The 13,449-nt window shown below is 33.7% G+C and overlaps 1 pseudogene; it reads right to left on the bottom strand.

Annotated features, from left to right (window-relative positions):
• Positions 1–687: 687 nt before the first annotated feature.
• Positions 688–1,963, bottom strand: LOC134471750 (zinc finger CCCH domain-containing protein 8-like; annotated as a pseudogene).
• Positions 1,964–13,449: the final 11,486 nt, after the last annotated feature.

The raw sequence follows: 13,449 nt of genomic DNA, 5'->3' as shown, positions 1-13,449 counted from the left end.
TTGTTGTTGTTGTTGGTTTTTTTTGTTTGTTTTTTTTGAAAACCTGCTAGTGGGGAAATAATGAGGAAAAAAAGGCTGAACTATGATTTCTGTGCCAGTGAAGAGTAGCTATCCTGGTAACATATCTGAATTTTTAAAAAAAATGTTTCCTAGGATTTTCAAATCAGCTTCCTCCTCCTGGATCTACAGTTTGATTTCAGTTGTTCTGGATATGCCATAAATTTTCAATCTCTTTTTTCCTTCATTTTTTTTTTTTTTCTTAAACATGTCAAAAGCTCCTTGAGGTATTTTTTCCTCTAGTACCAGGGATCAATCTCAGGACCTCGCGCTTATGATTCAAGTGACTGAGCTTGCTACAGATGAATCAAATCAGTAAAGCCTGCCACTCATTTGTTCTTCAGATTCTCTCCCTCGCACCACCTGTTAAAGAAGCACCCTATTGGAATGATATCATTGGGTGCTTTAAATGAAAAAAGCCAGAACCTCCTCCAAATTATCAGTTTCTTACAGTCTGAACAGCCAGTACAATAAACTGTCATCCTCTACGCAAAAATTTTGCATCCACTAAATCTAAATGACTTATTTTCAGTGTCTAAAATTTTGGCCAATTCTTCTTGTGTTTCTGCAGTCAGTAGAGTCCATGAAGGGTCACGATATTTTCCCTGTTCACATTTTGGTTCCTGGATTTTAAAGCCTACAGGATATTGATATGGAAATAGAGTTTTTGGTTCTAGTACAGTTTCTATAATAAAACTTACCCATTTTCTTTTTTTCCTGTCTTTGCATCACTATCAAATGTATACTAGTGCCCTTTAAGAACATATTGAAGAATTCATCTTCCCTCCATTACCCAGAATTTAGTTTGATTAGCCCTGGATCTTTCTCATAAGGTACCTACTGTAGATTTACTGTTTTCTTCCTGAGAGCTGTGCTTCTCAGTAAAGTGTCTGATGGTCCTTACCAGTGCCTGTGTTGGAGACCACTCTGAAGTGGCTCTGGGCAGGATTTAAAGTTAACTAATTGGCTTTCTGTGTTTATCTGTGAGTCTGTCTTAGCTGTAGGCTTTTTGCCTGGTGACAGGAGCTGATTCATAGTAAGTGACCTCTATGAATCTCTGGTGCTGGCTGAGGCCTGTAGTGGCCTGTGAGACCAGAGATACCTCAAAGGGCAAGATAACGCCCCAGCTGAGAACACCTGGCTCCAACCCCAATTAAGTAGATGGAGACTGCAGCTGCAGGAAGCTCACTCCTGCAGTCGCACTCCTACCATAAATGCCATGCCATCCTGGAGATAAGATGGTTCTCCTACATTGGCATAATTTACTACTTGGAGAAGTCTTTGAAGTGACTCTAAATGTCCTGCTCATTTCCCACACTTTCCTCAGTTTCCTTGCCCATTGTTTTGAAATCAATAAACATGGGCAGTCCAGAAAAGTCTGTGTGTTCGCCTTCAAAGCCTGGGACTTGGCTTAAAGGTTTTGAGCCTCCTGGAGCCCTAAAACAATACCACTTATCTCTTTCTATTTAAGTCTTCACCATGCACTAGTTTGGGCGATTGGGGATCTAGGTCAGGACTCGATATGCCTGGACATTATACGCCTGGACATTTTCACTTATTTATTTATTTATTTTTTCTGTTTACCATTATTTTTATTAGGAGAACTTCTGAGCACTTTCTGATATTTCTTCCTTCATAGACTCTTTGGCAATGGTAACGATGGAACACCATATGTCATTTCTTTATGTTGAGTTTCCTGTTGAAACTCTTTGGAAAAATTATCTTTTGATTCCTGACTACAGTTATCACGGTCACTATACACATTACAGTGTTTACTTCGTGATTTGCTATGTAAAAAACTCCTTGGTGATGCATAGTTTCCAAAGTGCACAAATTTTATGTGAATTTGCTCATATCCAATTTTACTCCTCATTTTATTTTCTTATGTTTCTTCAACTTCTGTATTTATTTTGCCAATGATACATTTTCAGTATATCTCCTATTTTTGCCAACGACTGTGTTAGACATTTTAGTGAGAGGATTTTCAAAATCTTTAAATTTTATGTTGGTCTCCCACTCACAAACTGAGAAGTGCTTGAAAAGTCTTTGAATTGCAAGATAGTTAAAAGTCATTTATACAGATCTCTGAGGCTTACATCACATTGAGTCTTAAATTCTGATCACCATTTCTTCTGCCCAAAAAGCTTGTCAACCGTATGAACACACAAATGCATGCATACAGAGTTTATGGAAATATATACACACATGCATATTCATGATATATGCATTTAATAAAATGTCAGTGAAAAATGTTAAGTCTTATTAATTAAAATATTAAGGAAAAATCAAATTATCTAGCTATAATTTCTTATGATGAAAAATACAAGAATACAAGATACATACCTGAAGCTAGTGATCAAAACATTTCTTAAAAAAGAAATGGCATAGTCGGCAAACAGATATAAAAGAAAAGGCCAAATTTAAGCCAAAAGAATGTTAATAAAGAGCAAAGAAATAAGGGTGCAATTCCCAACAAAGACATGTTATACACATTTTTTCACACCCAGAGTATAATAACAAATTTTATAAAGCAAAAATATGATGGAAAGGAGAAATAAATAAGAAATCAAAACTTGAACATTTCATTTCTCGCTTCTCCTTCAAAACAGTCACAATTGGCATAAAAGGTAAGTTCATAATTTTCATGTCTTTTTGAAGTGCGTTCGTAATCAGTAAAGGAACACAAGCAGCCAAATTGACAAATTTTGGAATTTTATTCCTTGAGCTCAGCGACCACTTGCAAAACTCCTGTTTCAGAGTCAGATCGTGTGGACCCTAATTGGAGAGTAGCAAAGCTTTTAAAGCAGAACACCATAAAACAAGACATCTTCTTAAATTAATTTTGGTTGACACCTGTATCATGCTTCTTTGTTGAGCAGGTTACTTTTTCTCTTGTGCGTGCAGCTCATTCTGCTTTTTTCATAGGTCTTATACCCTGAGTAATTTTCCGCTCTTCTGGATCAAATACGGGGGGGGGGTACTAGTTAAATGCAGGGCACAAGATTGTGTCAGTTATGCCAAACTACAGCATTTTAGGTTTATATCAATTTTTAGACATGTTTATAATTATTAATGAAACACATAAAATTTCCTGTAAATTAGATCACAAAGAAACAGACATTTTTCAATACAATACCTTCCAAATAAAGTTAAAAAAAATTACAAGTCGATAAAACCAATCCCAAAAGGTACTTTTTCTAGATACACTTCACTCTCTAGAAATTAAAATTAGGATGCTAAAACATTGCTGAGACTAAGAAATTTTTAAAAATCAAAGTTTTTAAAAGAAGCATTATTAAAGGTTTAATACAGAAAATTCATTAGATAAATCCAAATGTATCACAGGAAAATGAGCAGCATTGGTCAAGTAACTATCTGTCTACCTAACGGCCTGTTTGACAGCTTTTCATTACTGTGAAAAAATACCTGAGATAGACTATCTCAATAGTAAAAGATTTATATTGACTCATTCTTTTAGAAGTTTCAGTCCTTGGTGATCTGATTCCATCGTCTGTGCATCTGTCATGAGGCAGATCATGGCAGAAAGGCATAGTAGATGTAAACTTTTCACCTCATGGCAGACAGGAGAGAGTAAAAATAAGGGGCAAGGACATAAAATATCCTACCAGGATGTACCCTGCTTGCCTGCTTCCAGCTTGTCCCCAACTATTTACAGTTTCCACAACTCCCAAGAGTTCATTCAGTCTTGACCCCATCAATGGGGCAATCAGTGATGAAATTAGATCCCTCTTGGTCTTGTTATATCAAAACACTGCTACCTTGCGGACCTAGCCTTCATTCAGCAAATGGGCCTTTGTAGGATATTTTAGATCCAAATCATTGCAGTGTTAAAATAAGTGAGTTGAACATCATCCAGCTACTTACTAGGAGCTAGAGCCTGCACTGATGAGCCTCCCAGTCTTACAAAGCAGGGAAGACTCGAATTAAGGAATGAATCTGAAGACAACAAGTTCTAGAAACTTACGAAGAGCCTCAACACTATTGTATGTTCATTCCAAAGTGTATGAGGAACATGAATATCTTTAGAAACACATAAGCAAGCCAGTAACTTTCATACTTATGACTTCAAAATTTGATGTGGTTTAAATTTTACAAATAAAAATATATTCAAAATCAAAAGGTTTAAATATCTGGCATAAGTTGGTGTAGTTATTTAGTAACAACATCTTAAATAAAGATTGGAATTTTTAATATAATTATATTTGCTACTTGTTCCCCCCAAGTTACGCCATCTGTAGTCCAGTATCTAGAAGACAGACATCTAACAATATTGATATGAAACTAAATTCCGGATGAGCAGAAAGACAAGTAGTATTTGAGATTTCAGAAATATATTACTAGAAGTCTCGCATGCACTGTTCACAGCTTCATTCTTGGGATATTCTCTGGGGTGATTATGAGACCCCCAAAGGAAAATCATATTTTGTGTACAGGTATTTACATCGTCAAATGCCTTTAATAATGGTTATATGTGCAGATGCCTATGAGAAGAGAGCACCGGTTCCTCCTAGTAATTGGGATCCCCCAGGGATTTAATTAGAGCAGCATTCAATTTCATCTGTCTGCCACATTCCCCAGAGACTAGTATCTATGTTGAATTCAGAGTGAATCTGGCAGATATTTCCCAGGAAACTCTTGGATACATAGTTGAGTTCAGTTCCCCAGAGTTGCATAATGAGGACACAGAGAATATGAAACTCTGTGTCAATTTGTATAATGGTTTTCTTTCTCCGGTAAGAGAGCTAGATTGGTAGCTGCACCCTTATTCCCAGATACTACTTTATTCTTGACTTCAGACCTGATTCTGAATGCAGAATCACACAGAATATGATTTGTGTGTTGATTAAAATATTCAATTAAATTTCAGATGTAAACTTATTTGTAAGCTGTAAGATTAGATCATCCTAAGTATTCTCTCCAGGCATGACACCTGTAGACTAGACTGAAATACACCTTACATCATATTCCAATGTATAAAAAACAGTGTACAAATAGTATTAGTATTCTACAACTGCTTCTATTCATCTTGAAACAAGGGTTTGCAACATGCACATCATATTATGGGTATCATCTCATTCTTCAAGTTTTGCATCTTAGCTAAAGTAATAAATTGAATGGAAAGAATGTACTGAAGAAATGTTACTAAACTTTTCTTGCATAAAACAATGACTATCACTAATGTATCAATACAAGAAAAAATATTTATCAATTAAATGAATCCATGAACATTTAGTCTAATATTGAAAACAGTTTAAAATAAATATATTGTTACTGGATGTCCCACAAAAATTCTTTGGGAATTTCCATGCCACTGGGCCTTCATCTAAGCTCAATATGGAATGCTTTGTTCTATATCTTCTTTGTATGACTACTAATGCATATCTCAGATTTACTTTACTGCCTTTATGACATCTTTTGGCATTTATAATTCCCTAACAGCTCCCTGTCTATGTGAATGTAAAGCTCATGGGATCAAAAGTTCATTTACATTTATTATTTTAAAGACAAACACTTCTGTCGATCCAGAGTCAAACCATTCTAAATAGTTAAAACCAATGACAATTGGTTTTCCTACATTATTAAATTAGTAAATATTAAAATCGCACACAAAATCAGAAGAGCATGATACCATTTATATGAGATAGGTAAAGTAACTAAACTAAACTCATAGTAACAGAAAGTAGAAAGATAGTTGTCATAGACTGTAGGAAAAATGAAAGTTTGTTTTTTTTTTGGGGGGGGGGCATAGAATTTCAGTTTTGCAAGATGAACTTTGGGAGGTCTGTTCTATAAATATGTTAATATACTTACCAGTAATTAACCAGACCCTTCCCACAGAGATCTGCAGAATAGTTTTATTTGCCTTATTTGGAATACTACCATTATTTAAATCATCTATCATCCTGGCACATATTAAAATACAAATGCATTTAAATTATTAGGAAACATTATTCATCAGATTAGAAATGCACTTTCTTGACCCAAGAGAAGTCCCAAATGGATTTGAACACTGCCATATTTCACATCAAAGATCATAATTCACTACTGATACTTTACTGTGATTTTCCTTTCCACCAATCAAGTGGCAAAATCAAAGAGCACTTTAAAATATCTTTCAGTCCTTCATTGTCTTCAGCATAAAGTGGAATATTCTGGATTTGCCTATAAACCTAAGCCTTCTATGATCTACTTCAGAACTTTTATCCTCATCTCCTACCATTAGCATACATATTCCTCTCAAATATGATCAGTATTCCAACACTCGTCCACGGCAAAATTTCACATTTCATAACATTCTTACTGTGCTCCCTTCGCTGTACTGCGGAGTCTGTCCTTCAATTCGCTCTCTCACCTCGTTCAGTGATACAACATTTACCTTGCCCAATCATGTTCTTGTGACAACCCCCATGATATGCACTATAGTAGTGTTAGTTTCTCCCTCAGGCTTTCAGAGACTTAGTGTGCTACATCTGGAAATAAATGAAAAACAATTGCCTGGTCAGGGACTCAGAACCCAAAACACTAAAGGTTTTTCCCATTCATTAGTCCTTTTCCAAGAGTTTATCCACATAGTTTGCTTCAACAGCAGCCCCCAAATTTGTCTGTTGAATAAGTTAACTTCAAATGTATGTATATCAGTGTTAATTAATGAGCAGTTGAGTTTATGGAGGTCACAACAAAGATACGAAATACACTTATAAAATCAATTCTGTTGATAAATTATATTCATCTGTTTCATTTGTACATTGCTTTTAGTCTACTCTGGAGACTAAAAGGGCTTTATGTGGGCCTGACTTGGACTTTTGACTTTTTTTTTATTTCTTTATTTCCCACTTTGGTCCAATTATGTGTTAATTTATTTGATTATAAAGTGACATGTAACCTTTTTCTTTGTCCAAGTTTTCTCATTTATTTTACTCTAAGAACACTGATCATTTACACTGAGGTTAATTATATTAACAGATTCTTAAATATTGTATACATTATAGTCTTGTTGAAGGTAGGAGCAATGTGATATAATACATGTCTAGAATTTTTCATAGATAGTTAAAATTTTATGTCTGGTAATGACATTCCTCCTTTAACTTCTTTCTAGCCCTTGCCAACCATCGTTATAGTTTTTTTTCATTTATGAGCCTAATTTCTTCAGAAAAAAAAAATCTATTCAAGACTTTATTTAATGTTAAATGTGTTAAATTTGCTTTTTCTATTAAATTATAGGCATATCCCATATTTTTATGATTAATCCTTATCAGCTACATTATTTGCAAATATTTTCTCCCTTTACACACTTTCTGATTACTTCCTTTGCTGTGAAGAGTGTCCTGGTTTAATATAGCTGCACTTATCACATTTTGCTTTTTCAGCTGTACCTTAGAAATCATTCCATGACATTATTGCAGATACCAGTGTAATAGATCCTATGTTTTTCTAGGAATTTCATAATTATGATTGTTTAATTTAAGCCTTTAATCCTTTTTTGTGTGTAAATCAAATCCAACTTTCTTTTTATCTTTTCTTTTTTTCCAGTCTCTCTTTATCCATCCATCCGTCCTTCCATCCACCTCTGCCTCCTTTCTTTTTTTTTCCTTTTTCTGCCTCCATCTTTTTTCTTTCTCCCTTGCTTCCCTCCTTTTTCCTTCTTCTTTTTTGAGTCCTTAGCAATTTCTGTATAAAGATCAGATCTGTATAAAGATTCTGTATAAAGATCAGATCATCTACAAACGGGGATTTCTGTTTGGAATGTACTGTGTTTTGTTTGTTTGCTTGTTTTTGTTTTTTTCTTTGTCCAGTATCTCTGACTAGAACTTCAGTGCTGGGCCGTGTGAAGGGGTATATTTGCCTAGCTCATGATTGCAGTGAAAAAGCTTGTGGTTGTTCAGCATGTCATCAATATCCTTTATCAAGTTGAAGTAGTTTCTTATACTCAGTTCCTGAGAATTCTTATCCTGAAAGTGTGTGAATGCTTTTTTTTACGTATTGAAAAGGTAATAGAATTGTTCTTTTCCAGTAAGCAGTAAATTACACTGCTTAATTTTCACATAGAAAACAATCTTCACATATATTTAATAAACTCCATTCTTATTATCTTATACATACACACACATGCCCATTCATGCACACATGTGTATGCATGCACACACAGGATTAACTTTTTAAGGATATGGCATCTAATTTCATGCAGAAATTAGATGTTTTTATTTGTGATTTTTGTCATAATTAGAGAACAATAAAAATCTGTAAAGCTTCATAAGTGTTTTGTTCAGAGTTTTGAAAGATTTTTGTGTAAATTTCATCATTTTTTCCTCTGAATATGTGATTCACTTCACTTTTATATTATTTTGGTCTAGATTTCTTTGTGAAAGAAAATAAATCATTCAATGTTTATGTTGGATACAAAACAACTCACTGTACTTCTTTCTGATTAAAATTTGATACAAGGTAATTCATCAATTTGACTTTCTTTGAGCTTTCAAATTTTTTAGCAGAAAATATCAATATAAATTTATTTTCTTTATTGGAAACTGTATGCTAATATTGTCATTTAATGTGTGATTTTAATTTGTAATCATTTTATTATTAATTATTATGTTTTATCAAAGGTATTGATATTTTCAATCCAACTTTTGGTTTTATTTATTTACTTTATAGTTCTCATGCTTGTGAATTAATTTGGAAACTTAAAAGGGTATTATTACGCTTCTGTTTCTGAATTTCAAGACTATGTATAAAGCTCAGTTAAATATTGTGTTCAAAATATGTCAACACTGGAGACTAGAATTCTACTTTAGTGTATATTCTCCAAGTTGTTCGACATCAGTTTCCAAAGTTATCCTGTTTATTGTAAGGTCTGTTTCTGTGACTGTGGAACTGATGTGCTCAACAGTTAGAAGCCATTATTTTCTTTACTCAGGTCACAGAATAACTGCTTACTTTGTTAAGGTATAAATGACAGATTGCCTGGCACTCTATACCTGCCTTAAATAATTTAACTGTTTTAGTCAGATCCTACAGGACACTCTGTCCTTTGAGTAAACTAAGAGTAGTTAATGAGAAGTCTTAATCACAGCTGATATTTTTTTTTTATTTTTGACAAATGGGATAAAATAATCATATGGTTACTATAATCACTATCTTCACTCTGTTCTACCAATTAAAAAGCACATTAAATATGCAGCTCCAACTCAAGAGGGGTGCTTAATGGTGGCATATGTCACTGGATATTCTAACCACCGTACCTTCCCTTTGATATCTAGATTGCTTTTTATCACTGATTTCTTGAACTTTCAATCTTTACCGAAGATATAGGAAATTATGTTCTTTTCATTTTTATTCAAAAGAAGCACTTTCAATCAGATAATATATATATATATATATATATATATATATATATATATATCTGTGTCTATAAATGTTTATATCTTTGTATCTATATATCTATATATGTGCCTCTACCTCTACCTCTACCTATATCCGGTACTTGAGGCATACTTTATATACTTTGTTATGCAATGTTTTCCTTTCCTTTCAGTTTTTAATGTTTAATTTTCCTCATAGCTTTCTTTAAGGCATAGATTCAGTAATATCCGTAGTTTTTCAATAATTGGGAAATACAAGTATTGTTCTGTCACTAGTTTATATGCTTATGCTATTCCTGCCCAACACCATCTTCTTCCATTTATTAAGACTTGTCTGCACCCATATGCCATGAGTCATGGAAAACTCTTCATGCAGACTAAAATAAATATATCTTGATTTAGAGATTTAATACCAATATTCCTCAAACTCTTTAATGAAACTGAAAGGGAAGAAATTCTCTCTAACACATTTCTGGAAGCAAGTATTACCCTAACACCAAAACCAGAGAAAGACACAACCAAAAAAGGTAACAACAGGCTAATCTCTTTCGTGAAATAATATACAAAAATTCTCCCTAAAATCCCCTCTAAACAGAATGCAGCAAATAATCAAGTACATTATACACTTTGACCAAGTAATGTAGAGCTGGTTCAACATGCACAAACCAGCAAACGTAATACATCATATCAAGAAAGCCAAGGACAAAATCACATGTTAAAACTCAATAAATGCAGAAAAATCTTTTAATGAAGTCCAACACTCATTCATGATTTAAAAAACCCTTATGAAAATCAAAATAGATGCCATTTACTTCAATAGGATATAAGCAACCTGTGACAAACCAACAGCCATAGCATACTAAAAGGGCAAAAACTGAAAGCTTTCAATCTAAAATCAGGAAGAAGACAAGGATGTCCACTGTCACCACTCCTATTCAATATAGTTCTGCAAACATTAACCAGAGCAATTAGAAAAGATAAAGAAATAAAAGGAATAAGGATTTGAAAGGAAGAAATTAAATAATCATTATTATCAGATGACATGGTACTCTACATAGAAGAACTCAAAAATTCCACCAAAAGTTTTTTTTGTTTGATACACAAATTCAGTAATGTAGCTGGACATAAAAATCAGCACTTGAAAGTCAATAGCATTTCTGCACACAAACAACAAATTCACCGAGAAGGAAATAATACAAATAACACCTTTCACAATACGTGAAATGCATAGAAATCATTCTAACAAGGAAAATAATGAACTATACATTGAAAATTGTAGCACTCTGAAAACAGAGGATGAAGAGGATATCAGAAAATGCAAAGACCTGACCATGTAGCATACATCTGTAATCCCAGAACTCCAGAGGCTAAGGCAGGAGGATCGATGCAAGGTTGAGACAAATTGAACTACACAATGCCCTCAAGCCTGTCCTAAATGGTATGGCATGATCCTGTCTTGATATTTTTTAAAGAAAAGATGTTCCTTGTTCATAGACAGGAAGGACCAGCATTGTGAAAATGGCCATACTCCCAAAACTGAAGAGGTTTAATGAAATATTGATCAAAATACTGTTAGCATACTCCAAAAATCTAGAGAAAACATTCATAAAATTCATTTGGAATCAGAAGTGACCTAGGATTGCAAAGGCAATCCTGGGCAACAAAGAAAAGGCAGGGGTCCCTACAATCCTTGAATTGGAATTATACTATAAAGTTATTGCAATAAAATCAACATAGTACTGGAAAAAGAAAAATAAAACAGACTTGAGGATCAGTGGGACAGATTAGAAAATGTAGAAACAACTATAAACATAGTCACCTTATCTTGGACCAATGGGGAAATCATGTTCACTAAAAGAAAGAAGCCTCTTTAAAAAGTGTTGCTGGAAAAACTGGCTTTCCACATGCCAAAGAATAAAAATAGAACCATGCTTATGACCATGCACTAAAACAAAGCCAAGATGGATCAAAGATCTATATATTAAAACAAAAACACTAACTCTACTAGAAGAGAAAGTAGATAGAAATCTTGAAGATATAGGAGTAGGCAGAGAGTTGGTAAAGAAAAATCAGACTGCATAGGAAGTACTTCACATAATCAACAACTAGGATCTCATCTTATTAAAAAGTTTTTTTTTACATCAAAAGAAATTGCCAACAGAATGAGTATAAAACCCACAGAGTGGGAAAATCTTTTAGCCAACTTTCCCTCAGATGAAGGACTTCTATCTAAAACACATAAAGAATTGAAAAACATGAGACTCATTTGAGATGAGCATGCACTTCTCAGACAAAGAAATGTAAATGGCAAACAAATATTTGAAAAAATGTTCAACATTACTGGTCATTCAACAGATGAAAATTAAAACACTGAGTTTCCATCTCACCCTGGGAATAATGACTATCATTATGAATTCAACCAATTAAAAATGCTGATGCGTTGCCAGGGTGCCATGGTGGCACATACCTATAATTCCAGTCCTTGGGAAGCTGAGGCAGGAGGATTGTTGCAAAGTTCAATATCAGCCTGGACTACAAAGTGAGCTCAAGTTCAGCCTGAACTACATAGTGTGACATTGTCTCAAAAAAAAAAAAAAAAAAAAAAAAAAAAAAAAAAAAAAAAAAAAGCCACTCGGGCTTTGGGGAAAAGGAGCCCTTCTCCATGTTGGTAGGAGTGTAAAACAATATAACCATTGTGGAAATCAGTGTGCAATTCCTAAAAAAAAAAAAAAAAACTAGCATTAGAGATTCCATTTGACTCAGAGGACTTAAAAACAACACACTACAAAGATATACGTGAACCCATGTTTATAGCTGCATAATTTATAATAGTTAAACCTTGGAAACAACTCAAACACCCATACCCTAAGGAATGAATAAAAAAGATGTAATATTTTTATATAATAGAGTACTACACAGCTATAAAGAAAGAAAAATGCAAGGCTTTTATAGATACAAGGCTTTAATAGATACAACTAGAAACCATAAAAATGCAAGGCTTTAATAGATACAACTAGAAACCATACTCATAAGTGAAATAAATCAGTCTAGTATGTATAAACATTGTATTATATTTCTAGTATAAGACACTGGAATAATCAATAAGATCCAAAATCTACAATAGACACTGTGAAAGAGAAAGAAACTGCTCAAAAGGAAATGATAACTGGGTTAGGTAAAAGCACAAAAGAAAGAAGGGAAAGTATATATATTTGTCCAAAGACAGCTAACACAGTTATACTACTGTTTACTTTTAGTTCAATAAAAAAAAAGAAGTTTGTACTTATACTGTTTAATGAATTTAGCTGTGTATATCTTACAATTTGAGGACCTACTTTGAAGGTAACAATAGTCAATATATTAACCATTGTTAATCTCCTACTATCTGGTTTTCAATTCTGTATCATAGTTGTTATTGTTTTTCTCCTTAAAATGAAAACAATTAAAAGCCCTACATATTCTGCTGTGGCTGTGATTTAAAATTCTCTGTCAGATCCAATTGTTCAAGAATTATATTTCATATTATTATTGGATTTTTGCCTCCTGATAGCTTACCTTACCCATACATTTGACAATAACTAGAAAGAAGACAAAATAAAAGCTGCTCAGAGTGTGCAGGGCAGGCAATTTCCCTGTTTGAGGCTCCAAGTATCATGGCATTTTATCGTTATCTACATTTAAGAACTTGTTAAAACTCCACTTAATTCTTCATAACTTAGTTTTATGTTTGTGAACTCTCTCACCAGTGCTCCACCAAGATGAGACAAATTTTGTGACCTGTCTCTCTGGAGTGACTTATTCCCTTTACAATTCAGTTCATTATGTGAACTTATCTCTCTGATGGACCTGAAGAGCAGTTTTTCCCCATTTTGAGGTTGTAATTTTCTACATTCTAAGTGTGAGCAGAACTAAAATACATAGGTGTTTTATAACTGCCAAGGAAAGCTCTAGGTCCACAGCCACATCCCATAGGCAAGACAAGTCTTCTCCAGCATTGGAACTGTGGCAGGAC

The sequence above is a fragment of the Cavia porcellus genome, unplaced genomic scaffold (assembly GCF_034190915.1).
Source record: "Cavia porcellus strain 051 isolate PalLab524CR breed Dunkin Hartley unplaced genomic scaffold, mCavPor4.1 scaffold_20, whole genome shotgun sequence".
Taxonomy (NCBI): domain Eukaryota; kingdom Metazoa; phylum Chordata; class Mammalia; order Rodentia; family Caviidae; genus Cavia; species Cavia porcellus.
Note: the sequence above shows the minus strand (reverse complement) of the source record. Positions and strands in the feature narration are given on the sequence as shown.